General features: G+C 36.5%; 1 protein-coding gene across 2 annotated transcripts in view; it reads left to right on the forward strand.

The window, feature by feature from the left end:
* The window catches only part of LOC113066673 (leucine-rich repeat and immunoglobulin-like domain-containing nogo receptor-interacting protein 1), a 69,767-nt gene that overhangs the window by 34,123 nt on the left and 17,052 nt on the right, over positions 1-18,592 (forward strand). Inside the window, exon 3 of one of the 2 annotated variants that reach the window (XM_026238621.1) lies at positions 1,694-1,836. The gene's annotated coding sequence lies outside the window, so the exon portion shown is untranslated. Of the gene's footprint in view, positions 1-1,693; positions 1,837-15,375; positions 15,628-18,592 lie in introns of those variants that run through there. The other variant, XM_026238620.1, reaches the window with a different exon arrangement.

Raw genomic sequence — 18,592 nt, forward strand, 5'->3', positions numbered from 1 at the left:
TATTAAATTGTCATTTGGGGGAGCTGTAACCCTAGTGTAACCTTAGATAGATTGCGAATACACTAGTGGAATTTTCCATTTTTGTCTTGTGAAGTTAAACCACAATGGAGAACATAATGATATTTGTAATAAATAAGCCTTCGCATTATATAAATTCTGCACATTCAGGGCTATTTAAAAAACGCACATTGCAGGCAGCTGTAATGCAGGAAGTGGATTTGATTATGTGTGCTAGAGGGATTCAGCTGGAGATAAAGCCGCAGCGGGAAATTCACTGGAGATGGTGACTTCTGTATTACGCACCTCGCGACCAATCAGAGAGGGGGAAACTCTAATCGTGTGGCCAAGAGGAGACAAAGCGACCCTCCCAGCGGAGGCAATCAGTAACAGTGGACGCTTACAGCAGACCCAATCAAACGGAAAGGTTATGAGTTATAATACTGGGTCTCATTTCAAATATACAGAGAGCTGTTAAACCTTGAGAAACGGTCACAGCTGATGCAGCCATGTGAGGATTCATGTAATTGAGCTTAATTTAAAATATACGTGACCGATGCGTTAATAAAGGCTTGATGCAGAAATATTTCTTGTGGGACTTTATTATGACTGCTTTCTCTACAACAAAAAAAGATTGTTTGGGTCACTAATATGTTGCTAAAATGCTCCAAGGGGGTTTTAACATGTTGCTGTGCAGTTGCTAGGGTGGTCTCTGTGGTTGCTAGGGTGGTATGTGTGATTGCTAAGGCTTTAAATTCTCTGACATTCTGCTCTCTAGATACAGTTTGAGACTTTGCTTTAAAGCAAGTCCATGGTAATTTTTTGTCATGTTTTATCACCCTTCACGTACAAATCATGCTTCTTCAACTTTGGGTCAGATTTTTTTTTTTTTTTAAAGAAGTAAAAAAATCTGTTTATTAAGTTGTTTCACTCTCAGATATTAGATCTTGAATGTAATCGTTTATATTTGTACATGAAAACCTATTAAAATACACATTTTTATGTTGATAAATCTAAATAAAAAATGAAAAATTGTCCCTCATTTGTCATTTCCACATCAAGAATTTTGCCCCAATTAAGCTTGAGCTGAAATATAAGACGTGATGTAAAATCAAGGTAAATGTCACTAAATCAAAGTAAATATGACTTGTGATTAATGTTTATTGTGCTTCATTACCAGTTAAGCTGTAATTTTGTCTAATATATAATTTAATGCTGTGAAATAGGCAAAGACCTCTTTCTGAGATTCGGTGGAAATAGCGCTGTGGTGAAATTAGATTTAAAGCATTGAGATATACTGTAGGACATTTTAGTTAGCACACTAGTGAGAGTATGAACATTTTGTTTCAAGACTTCGTCTAAAATTCCACAGGAGCAAAACTGACCATAGTTGAAGGAAAACCCTAGTCCAATAACTTATGAAAGTAATAGCACGCCTTTAATTTGAGATATCGTTCATTTCTGTAGCGTGCAGGATGAGATATGTTTCAAATTTCAGTACTTCGTATTGGCATTTGTTCAAATCCCTAACCCTCAGTTTGAGTAATAGTACCAATAGTGATGGTTGGCTTAGTGAACGCGGCTAATAAATGAAATATATAGAAGACAATTCAATCCAATGAAGTGCACTCAAATGATGACATATTGTAGCATAAGTCCTAAAATATTCTCTTCTGCTTTGTTTTTCTCATTGCAGGTTCATCCGTCCTGGGATTTTCCACTGAGGAGACATTAAGACAGGGGAATGTGGACGCTGGAGAGAACGTGTCTCCATCTCCTGCAAGATTCCCTGTGAACCAGCAATTTCCATCCTAAAGAGCAGAGAAGCGTTTACTGCCTGTGAGTACAACTCAGCCTCACCTACAGAGTGAGTGATTTGTGTTTCTGTGATGTTATGTAAGTGCCGGCACAGTATTTTTCCTCAGTATACTGCCGTCTCCTGCAGCTACACTTTAAATCATATTAAAGCCAATGTGCCAGAAAAGAAATAGAGCTGATTTCGGAATAAAAGAGGTGCCACGTTGACAGTCTGTGAGCACTGTCTGAATATCTGACAGACAGCAGCTTCAATAAGAGTTTACAGGGGTTCGTCTGAACCTTTCAGGGCCACCTGGAGACGTCAAAATGTGTGCGCACCCACAAACCCAGTCGGAGCAGAACAAACATGCCCACTGACATGTATCCGCTTCAGATGACACGCCTGGTGAGCTGTAATCTGATTGGCTGGCTTTATGTAATTCGGGGTTTTCAGGGTTTTAGTGGTTTGTCCTGTTTACAAGGTACTGGGTTGGTTCAAATGAGCTGGAGTTTGAGAGGATTGTGGGATTGTTTGAGGCAGTTTTTCAGTTCTGAATTCTTCAGATATTTTTGTTGATAAATAATAAATCAATTTTGTCATTTGTGTATTCATTTCCATTCAGAAAGTACTGATTCTATCATTTAATTGCACTATGCATATACATACGTTGTGCATAAGTACACAGTATAATGCATCATTTGGGTTGCAACTTGTGTACATCTCGTTTGATATCATTGAATTGTAGTATGCATATGGACATTATATTGGCTCACCTGTTTTCTCAATATTGTTGTCAAAACTGTTATAATGTTGATCTAGCTGTCTAATACCAAGCATACCCTTTATTTCATACTAAGTATAGTTCAAGTCTATTAACATATTACTGACATATCGCTCAAGACTTACTGATATAGTATATAAATTATAATTAAACTTCGAGTACTGTTTGTGCGCAATGCACATTTCTTAATATTAAGCCTAAAATGTGTTTTAATGTCACTGTATGATCTTTGAATAACATCTCGTTCTTTAAATGCAAGATATTTAATGTGCACCTAAGTATACTTGCAGTCGTTCCATTTGAGCACAGTCAGATGTACTTCAGTATATATTTAGTTGGACTTCAGCAATACTTTTGCAAAATTAAAGTGCATTAAGTAAAAAATAAGTTCTCCCAATTTAGCAGACTTTAAGTATACCAGTTTAGTATACTAAAAGAACAATTGCAGGGTATTTTTTATTAAGTACATAAATACGTAAATGTAATTGTAGTATACTTAGCATGAAATAATTGTGTTTCAAATACATTTAAGTATATTTATTTTTCAAAAAGCATTTTGTTGTATACCTAAAACATTAGTGTACAAAAATATTGCCCAAAAAATTGTAGATTAGCTGCTACGGCATATATCAAATTTTACATAAAGTCAAGGAAGAGAATAACCTTGTAATTGCCATTCATATTTTGCAATTAATTGTGTAAAGTGTCAATTTTGTTGTGAATTTGTGTTCCGGTGGCAACTTTTTGTGGCTAGAATGAGTTATGGTGTGGGCTAGTATTTATGCTGATAGTCAAAAGTCTGGCTATGCAGGACTGTTTGAGTTTTATTTGATGGACTCTGAGTCTTTTAGTTCCAACATGCTGTAATGGCTATTTCCATGCTGGGCTGTTTTTGCACTTCTGTAGCTGGTAGAAACCATGAGGTTAAAAAGGATCTGTCTGGAGCAGTGGGATAAATGATCCTTGTATTATTTTGGTTTGTCATTTTGAATGATAGCGCATGAATTCCAACCCATAAGCCAGTATTTGAAAGCCATATCTGTGCGAAAACATTACAGCCCTCCCTCTCTCTCTGTCTTTTTTCCTCATCTGGCTTCTGTTCTCCATCATTTATCGTGACTGTACGGAGAGGAAACCAGGATGCAGTTAAACTGACGGACGGCATTTCGCATCACTGAAGACAAACGATACGCTAGATTCTGCATGTATGAATCTCTTCCTTGAAAAAAAAAAAACTGGGGAAAAGATCGGAGCTCAATTTCTGTCTGAGAGTGAGATGAGATGCTTGAGCCATGCTCTCTCTCTCTCTCTCTCTCTCTCTCTCTCTCTCTCTCTCTCTCTCTCTTTCTCTCTCTCTCTCTCTCTCTGTCCTCTTTTGAAAGATGTTTTTTGCTGCTCAGAGTCTTGTGGAGGTTCTAAGGAGCTCCATTTTCTCTCTGCTCTTTCCTGTCAGATCGCACACCATGACAACATCCAGTTAAATTTACGCTAAACACTACAAGCTACAAGAGTTCAGGTTAAAGAAATACAACAAAAATAATATAAAACATCATGAAGTATAATAAATCATTTTTGTGATTGTTACTTTGCCATATAAACTTAACAGGACAAAAAAAATTCATTTTATTTATTATATGTTTTAGTAATAATCTTATAGTGCAGTACTGTAAAAATGTTACTAATGATTAAAAAAATATTGACTGACTTTTATATTGAAATTATATTGAGCATACAGCACGAATACAGTGAAATTATTAACGCAAAAAAAACATGGTAATGTAACACAGTTTCTGCAACATTTTTCATTCTGTTTTTGTTAGAAAAAATTACAACTGCATTATATATATCTATCTATCCATCATGCTACCGTCCATCCAACCAACCATTCATCCATCCTTCCATCCATTCATGCAACCACTTGTCTCTCCATCCATCCATCGATCCATCTGTCCCTCTAACCAACCATTTGGCCATCCATCCAACCAACCTTCCATCCATCATCTATCCATCCATCCAACCAACCAACCATTCGTCCATCTATCCATCCAAACAATCATACATCCAACCGTCCATCCAACCAACCATTCATCCATCTATCCATCCAAACAATCATACATCCTACCATCCATCCAACCAACCATTCATCCATCCTTCCATCCATTCATGCAACCACTTGTCTACCCATCTGTCCATCGATCCATCTGTCCCTCTACCCAACCATTTGTCCATCCATCCAACCAACCTTCCATCCATTATCTATCCATCCATCCAACCAACCATTCGTCCATCTATCCATCCAACCAACCATTCGTCCGTCTATCCATCCAAACAATCATACATCCAACCAACCATTCATCCATCCATGCAACCAACAATCCATCCATTTATCTGTCAGTCCATCCATCCATCCAACTAACCAACCATCCAAGCACCCATCCATCCATCCATCCATCCATCCAACCAAACATTCAACGATCCATTAAACAACCATGTTTGAAGTTCATGTAATTGACACTGTGTATTCAATTTTCTATGTCCAGTTTTCAGATTTAACAATCCATAGATATTGTATATATATATATATATATATATATAAAATAAATTTCTGTGATTGGTTGTGTTACCAGTCAAGTGGGTGGTTCTTGGAGCAAATAAACAGACCAGACTTCATGTAAGAGTAGGGCTAATGTGACTGTCAGTAATATGTATATAGCCTTGTCAGGATCAACTGGTAATATTCATACATGGGCAGATGGTTACTGTTCAGTGACTCTTCTGTGATTTATTAAAATATCTGCTTTTTCTGACAGCTGAACTTCACTGCTCACCTACAATCAGCGCAAAATGAGATCAGACAATTTCATTTCAAACCCTAACACATACAGGGTTGCAAACACATGCTGGGAACCGTTGCACGTCTCTGCTGAAAGAGCTGATTGTAATTGTTAGAAAACTCTAGCAAAAGACACCCCACTCTCCTCTGTTTATGCATGTGATTATAGTGTGTGCGACGGAAGAAAGGAGAAAAAAAGAGTAAAAGTTGAGAAACTGAACGGTACTTTGTGAATATTCATATAAACATTTGAATATTCATGTTCATGGATCCATGCATGCTTAATTAGATAAAGAAGTGTTTATGCTGCCTCACAGTATATTTGACTGTAATCTGAGTGTCCTGTGCTGTTGAATAGCTTCCGCTGAGATATAAAACCATCAGAGGTGGAAAAATGGATTTCTGGAAGCATGTGTGCTGGAGAAAGATTTGGTGTAATCTGCGTTTAAGAGGAGGAACTTGTCGTCAAGGTCAGTCTTCTCCCTCTGAGAGGCGGCAGTGTGAAGACATTTCTCAGGCGGTGAGGGGGCTGCTGGGAAGGAGATTTGTAGCTGGTGGTGAGGGGAACGGAAAGAGTTTGGAGATTATGCCACACATACATGAGTCTGGAGGGCGGTAATGTGAGCTTGGAACAGGAAACTGGTGACCAGAGTTACGCGAGAAAACTAAATGAAAATGCTCTTTTGGAGTCTGAGAAACTTGGAGTTATCATTTTTGTTTCATTGATGTGTCAACTGTTTTTCCTCATTCTTTAGAAATGTGCAGGGGATTTTATCTATATATAATGTATGTGTGTGTGTGTGTGTGTGTGTGTGTGTGTCCCTCGTTTTAGTAAATTGTGGTCATGAATTAAGAATTAGTTCCCTTGTTTTAGTTAAATCCCGGCCACGAATTAAGTATTCAATCATTTAAGTAAATCATGGCCACTGATTTGTACTGATTTGTTCCCTTGTTTTAGTGAAGGGAACAATTTACTACAAAATGACTACATTTTACAAAACGAGAGATTGAATTACATTTACAATTTACATTTTTGCATTTTAGAAAACGCTTTTATCCAAAGCGACTTGTGCATTCAGGCTATACATTGTACAATCCTAAATCTTGGGATTGATTTGCAATTTGTGGCCACATTTGTGGAAACAAATTAATAAAATGAAAGCAGTAATTCCTGATTCATTGGAACATATTCTGAGCAGTTGTTGAGATCTCTTCTCAAACTTATTGGGGCATTTTTCTGAGAAAATAAAAAAAATCTGAGGATGATCAGGAGACAAATGTTTGCTCTCCATTTAATCTCAATGATTTATAGGTGAAACAATTTAGATGTTAATCAATAATGCGATTTTTCATCCCTGATGTGCCACATTCAGACTAGCTGATTTAATATGCCAAACTGTGCATAATTTTTGCTGATGTAAAATGCAAAACACTCTTGTTGGTTGTCAACATGAAGCACTTAAATGCTAAAATTCATTCTGAATTGAATTAGGTTACAAATCACCACTGTCAGTAATCCAACAATAAATATGGTGACAAACAGTTTGTAGTTTCGTAGGTTCTAGATTTTCAGAAATGATTATAAATCTGGGATGAATCCAAACCATCCTGTGACTGCTTTAAATATCCAGGCTTTATAAATATCCTGTCTGAAAATAGACTCTACGTGTGATGCTGCTAATCATACGGACATTATGGCAGTGTAAATGAATCCAAAGAAATAGCACACCATTATTCAAGCAGATACGTGATTACATTTGCCTACAACAGCTCTATTGTGTAGAAACCGAATTCCCAGGTACCGCCTCAGGTCACAAGGGAACATTGACTTTCTTATGGAAAATTCGAGTGGTAATTCCAGATGAGTCCAGCTGATTAGTGCAGCCACAGGAGGGGCCTGTGGGTAAATCTGTGATTCACACCCTCGGTGTGGTCAAAGTGAGGCCGTCGTTCCATTTGGGGAATGCAGCGATGGGTTTTTAATCATGTCTGAATTACATCAAACTCTGCAGGATTATCTCCCCTGCTGCCATCTGCCTCTTAATTAAATTGTCTTTAGACTGAGTTTGTCTGTTGGGATAAATTGGGAGGATCTACCTAAAGGAAATCAATCAAGTAACCCCATGATCCCTTCGAAACACATTTTTGAGAGCTTTGTTTTTTGTTTTTCTTCCTGACCTGCAGCTGCTTCCCTGTCCCTGTGTAAAACAACCTGTTGGTAAAGATTTTCTGTTTATTTCCACAACAGTGTTTACCAGTGTCGTTTTCCCAATGGAAAGGGGTTTCAAACTATGAGATAATCTCAGACAACCCCTCAAGTGTTAGTAATTTATCCTTAGATCCAGCCTACAGATCGGTTTCTAAGATTTGCTTTGAGCTTAAATGTGATCCCTCTCTTAAGGATTGACATGACATAGCCAAATATGGATTTAAAAATATAAATATAAAAAGCAGTGGTCAAGGCTTTTTAAAAAAAAATTATGACAAGGATCCAAAAATATGATGATCCCCTATTTTATATATATATATATATATATATATATATATATATATATATATATATATATATATATATATATATATATTAGTATTCAGAAAATTATTAGTGTGATTAATAATATAGACGAACGGAGAATAGCAGAATAATATTATTGCTTTTTATATTGCCTTTATACTAAAGCAAATTATTTAAATATTATGTGATTTTTTTTATTGACAACTATTTTTGTAATATTATTTTATTTTTTAAATTATATTAAATTTATATTTTTAATCAAATTAGACCTATATGTAGATTTTTTTTACGTTTTAAAAATAAAATATTCACTGATTTCTAATCTTTAAAATATTATAATATTATGTTTTAGCAATTGGTAAATATTAAGTATTGAAAGTTAAAAAAAAAAAAACATTCCCTGGTCTAAGTGACAACAACAAGCAAGCTCGTTTACTCTTCCCCATATAGTGAATGTCAAGTAGTGCACTACTGTGTGTAGAGAAGTGTTTTTTGGACACTTTGCATATGCATCCCATTCTATATGGTGCAACAGTACTAGATGGCTACCATTAATAATCAGTAGAGCCCTTGACACTGACTGCGTTAGTTTAGACGACACTCCTCCAGATGATGAATGCCCATCCCTATAAATTTAAATAACTGTCCATTACATCAAAGCCGGCTTGTAATGTTTCTGGTCTCTTAATAGGACTTATACCTGCCTGATCTTCAAGGAGCAAATTACAGTTAATTGCAGGCATCATTAGTCCCCTAAACATGCGTGCAAGGGAGAGATGAGGCGCTCAACTCTGAAAAGGTCTGTCTGTGCATCAATAACTATGCCAATAAATGTATACAGTTAAATTTCAAGGTGCTGAAACGTATCTATTTTGTAATTTGAGAGCTCAGTGTTGCTGATCCGATCCTGAGAAACAGCTGATGTTTTCAGCTACATGCTGCATCTTATTTTCGTACAAGCCATTATGGCGTCTGTATCTGTCTGAGAGGTGTGTGGAAAAAATGTGTGGGAAAAAATCCATCTCTCCTCATATTTACAGCAGGATCATTGTACCAATAATATATTTATAAACAAATTTAGGAGGTACAGAAGGACGCACACACTCATGCATACTTACACTTTGCAATAATGTAATGTCATTGATCTGTAGAATAGCCTGTGCTGGTTTATTCTCTTCGAGTAGTTTGATGGTGGCGAGCCATACTGGCACAAAAAGACGCCAAACATTCGGCCAAACTGCAAGCTGATCTGCATCCAAATTCTGCTGTCCATCCATGTTATACTGCCATTAATTTTCTTAATTTGCCTTGTTCATAACAACCTAAGTGATCTCACTTTTGAGCATTCATCTGAGAAATTCTGTTTACTGAATTCGTAATTGAGACGCAGGATAAAAATATACTATTGGTTTCCACACAGATGCTGCATTCAAAGAGAATTTCATACTAGTGATGCATTTCATTACTTACGTAACTATTGTAGGGTTGCATTTATGCAACTTTGTAAAAATTTAGTACAGCAGTGTTTCATTACTATAATATTTCAGTACTTTACAGTTTCAGTACAGTAAATTGTCAGTAGTGTCGAGTTTAGCACTGTTAAATTTCAGTACTACACTGTTTAATTTCAGTATCAGAGTTTTGATGTATGATTTTCATACTGTGGTGTTTTAATACTGTAATATTATTATAGTAATAGTCTTAACACTGTTAAATGACAGTACTATACTGTTTCAGTATTGCATGATTTCAGTACAATGGCTTTTAATTACTGTAATATTTCCTTCCTAATACAATAACATTTATGTACTGTAATATTTCAGTTTGTAGAGTTTTGTTAAAGTTAGATCTCTTAATACTGTCAAATATTAGAGCAGCTAATTTGCAACTCTACAGTCGAGCCATAAAATGTCAGTAACTGAACCGTTTTAGTTTTGTAGGATTTTAGTACTGATTATTACTGTAATATTTTACAGTAGAAATGATGTACTGTAAGATTTCAGTTCGTTTTATACTCTCAATACTGTACAACCTCAATGCAGCGGAGTTTAATAATGTATGACTTCAGTCTTTTTTGCTCTAGGGATTCATTATTGCAAGGTCTGAATGCAAGGCTTATTCCTCAAAGAATTGCTTGCTTTGATGTTTGGGTGAAAATGTGTTTCATGAAGTGTAAAATCTCTTAATATCTCAATATTTTGCATGTACATGGGCAGACAGTGAGGACTGATTATGTAACAATGACCTCATGACCCTCATGACAGATTTACCAAAACAATTCACTTTACTGTTGAGGCTGAGTTTGACAGCATGTGTTGTAAGGCTGATTTGTTTTATATGGATAGTTTTAACTGTATATATTATGTTCTATAGCCTGACTGGTGCTCACGGAGACAGGCAAAAAACAGGTCACTCTAAAACTGGTTCAGGGGTTTTTCCAGTCAGTGACTACATTTCTAAAACTATTTTTACTATTTGCCCTTTTTCTGTTCATTTTACGAAATAATAATCAAATCAAAATAAATTAATCAAAGTGAATATGTCTGGTCTTGTCTACGCGTTGTGTTTTGTGGGAGTGGTCACTGTGTTTGGGGTGTGGCTATCGGTTGTTTTACCCGCTTATGTAATTAAATAATCATTGAGAAGGAATGGGAATTTGTAAGGGGTATAAATAGTTGTCCTCAGTTTTTAAAAGGTTATGTTGTGTTTACATTTCTGTTTAGTGTTGTCAATGCTATTTTGGTATTCAATTATGGTATTTAATTTACATTATTCCTTAATAAAATAAATCTATGAAGGATGTAATAAATTGAAAAAATGTGTATATTAAGTAAAATGAACATTTGGTTGGATTAACTCGTGTCCCTCATTAAAAAGACTATTTTTACTAGTTCTGAAATGTGTATTTCCAGTATATCTTGAAGTTTTCTCCAACTATGAACCAGTGATTGTAAAATTAGATACTGGTAATCCTGACAGTCCTTGACTCGCTGTGTGTGCGTGTGATCAGGGTGGGTAGATATGATTGCTACAGCATAGCAAGAGAATACAGAACAAGAGAATGAGATTTTGTTGGTTCCAGATGAGATGAGTGCTGTGCTGGAAACATCTTTTAAAGTAGCTATTGCTGTCTCTGCACTGCAGCATGCGGCTGGGAAATGCCATCAGTAATACAAAGAGAAATATCTCAACATAGTGTATTGTGTGTGTGAGCCCAAAGTGAGCCGAGCCATTTGATCTGACAAGCTCAAATCTGATTGGCAGCTCTACGAAACCTCTCAGAGTTGGTTTATTCAGGCTTTTGTAATAGTCCATCTAGAAACATAGTCATGTTTATACAATAAAAGAGAACTACTGAGAAAGACCCTTTTTTGGTCCAAATTTGCCTGATCAGTCATCAAATCTTTAAAAGACACCAAAGATTTAACTTGAGATGCTTGGTAGCCAGCAACCAAAACTATCCCCAAGAATAACTATACACTGTGTTTTGTTTTCTAAATGATGTCTACACTGTAAAATTATTTTCAAAGTTTTCAAAGGAATGGTGCGCTGTGATTGGTTGAGCGGATATATCGCATTCTGCAACAAAAGGGAGACTGGTGTTTGTCGCAGTTTGGGAAAAAGGGAGAAAACATGGTCTAATAACTCTGCTAATATTGCTTTTTCATCAAATTACAAAATACAATACTGATTTTGGCGGAAACTCCATTAAACCCAAACTATTCATATATACATATATATGCATATTAGTTTTATTATTGTTGTTTTAATTATCGTTTTATAATTTGACGCATCATATTTTGTTTTCTCAACTGCCTATTATTTATCTACTTTAGAATAGTGCCATGTATGACAAACTGTGGTATTTCTTGACATGTTGGTCAGATGGTCAATCAGATGGGTGATTCTTGGCCAAAATAGTTTATGCTGCTAGTCAAAAGTCTGGCTAGGCGAGACCAGGCCAGAATAAGACACAATGTGCGCATTAATCAAAAATCTGTCTTTTTTGTCAAGCCATTAGTTTCTCGAGTAGAGAGTATTGTGTTGGATTGCGTGCGTCACTTTGACCTTTCTAGCACTGGAAAGAAGCGAGATGGAGATGGAGAGAGAGCAGAAGAGCAGGATTATTCTAACTGAAATCTGTTGTGTGTGCAGATGGAGTTTGTGTCAGACTGGACTTGTAGATCATATCAAGTGTCGCTCAGACGTCAGATTAGGCCTAATGTGCGTCTGCCCTCATCACGACGTCCCGAGCCTTACAAAATACTCAGATTTGTCATGCTGTTCCAACATTAACTGTGAAATAAATCATTTGGTTTGGAAGATGCCCATTCTGGTGTTTGTTTTCTCCTTGCTGACGGCTCTATTCCTGTCGGTCTCATTTTCCCCAGTCACAAAGAATCAGCTAGAGAAACAAACGCAGACATCCAGCACCAAATGAGAGTAGAAATTGGCTTCGGCGAGTAAATAAAACAGGTTTACATGGTTTGAGTTAAATTTTGAGAATGATAGTTTAACCCTCTCTTGAGTGATGTGAGGGCTTCGAATGAAAGACGGAAACTGTGTACTACAGAAAACAACTGTCGCAACTCGTTTGTCTTCTAGCCACTTTTACATCCACAGATTTGCCGTCAGAAGTTTCTCTGGGACTTTTTGGGACATTTAAGCCAGTAAAATGAATATATTATGAACATATTGTTGCAGAAAATGCAAATTTAACAACTTTTGTGGGTAAAGAATGATCTATGAAATTTGACACTAATAAATAGAAGAATAATGTGTTTTATAATAATGCGTGTTTGTTCATATATATATTCAGCAGTATTATTTTAGTGCATTGAATATAATATAACAGTAATTAATAATATATTAAATTATCATTTGTATTTTAAGCTTTCATTTTAAAAGTTTTTGAAAATTTGTGATGTGCTTTTGTCATTTTTATTAGCTTTTCTTTAACTCTTTCTATGTAGGTTTAATTTATTTCAGTTAGTAGCCACTTTTTCAAGTGTGTGTGTGTGTGTGTGTGTGTGTATGTATGTCTATATATATATATATGTGTGTGTGTGTGTGTGTGTGTGTGTGTGTGTGTTGTTGTTGTTGTTTTTGATTGTTTGTTTTGTTGTAAAATCACTCACAAAAGTCACTTTTGGATCCTATTAGACACAATTCTCAAATGATACAGATGTCACCATGTTATGACAGGAAGTTCACTTTAAAAACTTGAGGCTTGTTAGCAGTGACACACACACACACACACACTCTCACACCCAAACTCAGGTGTTAAGTGACTCCGATCCTGTAGGTTTAGTCTCTGCATAGCCGTGCCGTCTGCAGAAATCTCTCATAACTCATCCGTTAATGCAGCCCAGTCGGAATAAGACCATCGATCCAGGCATACGTCTGTCTGGAAAATCTCCTGAACGCAGCTTTAATCTGATTTATCACGCGGAAGGAGCTGAAAATCCTGGGCCGCCCATTTACTGAATGCAGTTATGGGTGCGTGTGATGTGCACTGACCCCTATGAATTTAAACAGACAGCTGTTATGTCACGGGAGGCCGTTTGTTTATGCTGCTCACAGCTATTGTGTTCAAACAGCTTCTTCAGGCAGATGCTTAAGGTGCCCGGAAAATGATTTTCCAGGCAACAGCAATCTGAGTGAGAGCAGCGCCCCCAGGACCTTATGTGTGGTACTGCAGTCAACAACAGCAACAAAATGATTCTTCGGGACGTTTTCCTGAGAAAGAAAAATAGGTACTGTAGGTTGCAGGGGCGGAGCCAGAAGATGTAAACATTCGGGGCTTAGCCCAAACCTAGGGGGCTGCAGGGGTGTACTCCGCAGGGGAGATTTTTTCCCCCCATTTATGTCAGCTAAATGCACTATTTTTCAGGCTGTTTGAGATAACAGAATGCCTAAAAATCTATACACTATCTGGGAAAATGATGGTTACTCAGAAAAAAAAATATTCACCCAGTAGAGCCTACAAACTATTTTGTATTTAATTGTTCTCCAGCTATATTTCTCAATTAATCTATCTTCTTATCCCACTAATGTGCCGAGAACAGTTGTAAAACATGCCCTGAAATAACTTAGCATTTGATACATTGGGATATATTGCTTTTGAATCTCTCTCTGGCCGGTGAGGTTTGCTGTTACGAGTTCCTTTTAAAAAAAATTGTTATGTCCATAATGTTAATTTCAGGCGGTTAGTCAGTGAGCTCGCTGCGACGGCGGTGAAATAAAAAGCCCACCAGCCCCTAATGACAACGACGAAGAAGATGATTTATATTCTTCTTCGTTAGTTTTTATCAGCAGTTGGCAAACAAGCGAAGTGATGCGTGATGCTTTACCGTCCGCCACAACGCACAGTAATAGAGCTTTTGTTTCTTTTTTTGCCGCTCCAGTCTGAGAGACTGAGAGGAAATGAAACAAAGTTGAAGTTATTTTAAAAAAGCTAAAAGATTCGGGGCTTTTGACAAAACATTCGGGGCTTAAGCCCCATTAGCCACCCCCCCGCTCCGCCCCTGGTAGGTTGTACCAAAAGGTAACACCATAGTATATTTCAATATTGCAGATGTATTGAATATTTTTGTACCACCAAAGAAAGTCATACATATTTGGAATGATTTGAGGGTAATGGAAATGAAGACCAAGTTTTCATTTTTGAGTAAACTGCCCCTCATGCTGTGAAGAAATAAATTATGGATTCAGTAGCCTAAGTAACGTTGGAATCTGTCAGATTTGGCTGTGCTGACTACCTTTTTGTAGGCCTGTAAATTATTAATTAATTGTGTGGATCAAAACCAGTAATATTTCAAAAACCATCAATATTTTTTCTGGTATTGCTTCTCACCGCCATTTCTTTTTCGTCAGAAATATGGCAGTAGTGAGGAAAAGGTCAAACAGGTGAATATTCAATTGTACTGTCCGGGTATCGCATTTATTCAATGGGTTATGCTTGTACTATTCTCGAGTTGCTTAAGATAAATGCATACAGGTTTGGTGTATGATATTATATTACCATCATGGTAGCCTATGTGTTCTGTAAGAATAAACATTTAAAGATATATCGCAGTTTGAGCACACATTTACCATGAAAACATAAAATTCCCTCCAAATACCCTGCAGTTACTTAAAAATTAGTCAACTTAATATAATCGTGTCCCTAATGCATTCAGTATCGATTAATTTTACACTAGTTAGGCTATTTACTAATATTTTGGCGGGAATTATGGTTCTCGTGGTAAGCTGTCGTGAGGAAGAGGTGTATTTCTCTCAGTATGTGCGTGAGAATCTTTCACATGCTCGTCTCGTGGCAGTTTACCTGTTCAGACATTTCGGAGAGGCTGAATAAACGCTGCTTGGAGACGCGCGCGCGCGTGCGTTCATGTGTGAGTGTGCGCGCGCGTGTGCGAGGCGCTGGGGTAAGTCCAGACTGCAGACGGGAGAAGAACCGAATCACTGCTGTGATTTTAATCGGACAGACGGAGGGGAGCAGAATATCTTGAGCTCGTCGATCCGTCGAGAGATGATGTTGATGAAGATGAAGATGATGATGTCTGTGACCACATGAAGATATCAAGGGTTTATCAGGCACGGCTATATATAAGCACTTTCAGCGGTGTTCGTGGACGGATCGTCGCGTTTTATAAGATGAACATATCCGTGTATGTGTTATTGCAGCGATACAGAATGATGCTGTAAGTTCACAACGCTTCGTATTTTAAGGTGTGTGTGTGTGTGTGTGTGTGTGTGTGTGTGTGTTTGAGAGTGAGAGAGACTGCCTATATTATATATTTAAGAGTGAAACCTGTGTGTGTGTGTGTGTGTGTGTTATCTAAAATGAAATTAATAAATACATACATAAATAGGCTATATGCCCTTCACCTATATATTTACCTGTACATACAGTATATATGTGTGTGTGTGTGTGTGTATATATATATATATATATATATATATATATATATATATATATATATATATATATAACTTTGCATAATATATTGTCATATTGTCACATTATCTAATTTTACTGTTAAATCTTTGACAGACATCTTACCAGACAATTAAGCATTTGGGTCAGTCTGGGTTGTGAAGCTTTCTTCTGGATTAAATTATTTTGTTATGTAGTTATTGAAGAAACCACAAATATTTCACCACGCAGGGAGAAAAAAATTTGACATGGTTATAAATCGAGGGGCGCTCAAAGGCAAAAAAAAAAAAAAAAAAAAAAAAAAAAAGCTTTTGAAAGTGAAAAAATGAAAATGTTTTAAGTGGACTGTTCACAAAAAAATGAATTGAAATTGAAACTTTTGTTCTAAAGAGTGTATGATTTTATCACATTTAAGCTTTTGACATAGAAGGATGGAAAACATTTTTAGAAAGTAATAAAGATCTCATAAAGTAAAAAAAAATGCCTTTGAAAATGAAATCAATGTAATGTCAGTGGAAAATGTGCTGGGTTTTATGGTGTTTTATTGTTTGCTTCAATCATGTTAGTGGAGATCCGTGCAGAAAGGCTTTGGAGTGGTTGAACGAAGCTGGAGAACCATCATTCAGAATGAGCAGCTGTCTTTAATAACTACTGTGCCATTCAGTGAAGTTGATTTCTGAATTGATCTGATTTGGAGTTGAGGATTTGATGCCAGGTGCTGCTGATATCTCTGTCCACACAGAATATTAAATCAGTCTGGGCAATTTCAGCCCAGCTGGCTTGGACTCTATTGGGTTGTGTGTGTGTGTGGGTTATCCGTTATGTCTGCTGCTGTTGGATTAGTTCTTCATATGAATCTCACAGGAGCTAAACGATTTCCTATAGAAATACTGGTCCCAATATCACTTCCTCGGTGTTAGCTATGAATTCAGGGCCCTCGTGAATAAACCTCACGTACATATAAACTTGGAAAGCTATGCTCTGAAGAGCCGTTTGTTACACCCACGTGGGCATTTGTAAAAAGCAGCCTTGACGTGACAATGTGCTTGCCACTGTGCGTATGTTTGACCTGGTGCATTTACTGTCTCCAATGGTGAAAAAATAATGTGATCGCTGGTTTTACAAGTGTAATCGGCGTGATGGACGGCACTCAAACTCTAATAAAGGCATCGGCGGACAATGAATTCGCTTTGTGTCAACAGAAATCACTTTCATTACTCAAGTGTGCAAATAATATGATGTACAAATAGGTCCGACTGATGTCATCTCGACAGGATAGTAGCGATGCTCTCTTTTTAAACCTCAAGCTGTGACACTGGACTTCTTGATGAACATGTTTGCAGCACAGTGTGAAGCGAAATTTTAACTGTATAACCAACAAGGTGACCATGAACTCCCAGGGTACACATTTTCTGACTGCAATCCCCAATCCACATGGAGTAAAGGGTCATTTACATGTAATACTTTACCAGTCAATGTACATTTTGTCATTGTTTACTCACCTCAATATCATTTTGAACCTGTATGGCTTTGTTCCATAAAATACAAAAGAACTGATGCTTTCAAACGTTGAAAAAATAATGTGAAAGCATCGTATGATTGCCCTAAAAGTGCTTATATGTGTGCTATATCTATGTGTCTTCTGCAATTGAGATAAATTTGTTAAAAAAAATTAACCAAATGTAAGTTATTCACTGACCATCTGATCAGTGATTCAGTGAGTCAACATGAGAGCAGTTCAGTTTGTGAATGAATCATTCAGACTCTTTTTTTGAACTGAACCAACTGATTCATTAAAAAGATTTGTTCAAAATAATAAATAATTCATGAATCAGTGCTACTTTTCATAAGAGGAAAAGACAGTAATATAGTGCACAAGTCGTATGGACTACTAAAATAAAATAATTTTGAATAAAAATAAAATAGTTTTGAATAAATAGATATTAAATAATCTGATATAATAATCTTATGAATTAATAATTCATAAGTCAGACCCGGTGCTACTTCTCATAAACAAATAAAGATTGTAATATAGTGCACAAGTTAGTCAAATCTAAAATAATTCCAAATAAAATATTTACTCAAATAATAATAAACAAATCAGACTTCGTGTCACTTCCCTTATGAACTGAAAATATTGATTGTAATTTAGTGCACAAGTCCCTTTGTGTTCCACAAGAAAGAAAGTCATGCAGGTCTTGGAGGAATTTATGACAAATTGTCGTTTTGGGGTGAACTGTCCCTTTTAAGCAAATGTACATAGAATTAAAAAAATCTAAATATTTTTTATGCATTTAATTTGTGTCTGCACATTTTGATATTGTTAAATACACAAGCTTTGTCCTCACGAGTCTGCAGATGGATACACTGACTTGTGTAGGACAAGACTGAAAAGATCTGCAGTTATACAGATGGGTGGGAGGGGCATGCAAAGGGGAGGAGCTTGTCCCGTTGTGTCTTATTGCTGCTGACTTGTCACTCACACATGCTCACTTTACTCCTGGCTCTTTAAAGTCAAATCACTTACAGTCTCATTGTCAGAGCGAGAGAGAGAGAAGAAGAGCAGCTTACCACTAATCTTTAAATGAAATGCTTTTTGCCCAGGAGAAAAGCCCTGCTGAATAACTATTATTTTATCCATTAGTTTTGCATTAGTTTCCTGAAATTTAAATTGCTGTCTGTTTAGCGAATAGTCAGGCACGGTGCATCCAAATTAAATTATTTCGGAA

The sequence above is a fragment of the Carassius auratus genome, chromosome 50, assembly GCF_003368295.1.
Source record: "Carassius auratus strain Wakin chromosome 50, ASM336829v1, whole genome shotgun sequence".
NCBI lineage: Eukaryota > Metazoa > Chordata > Actinopteri > Cypriniformes > Cyprinidae > Carassius > Carassius auratus.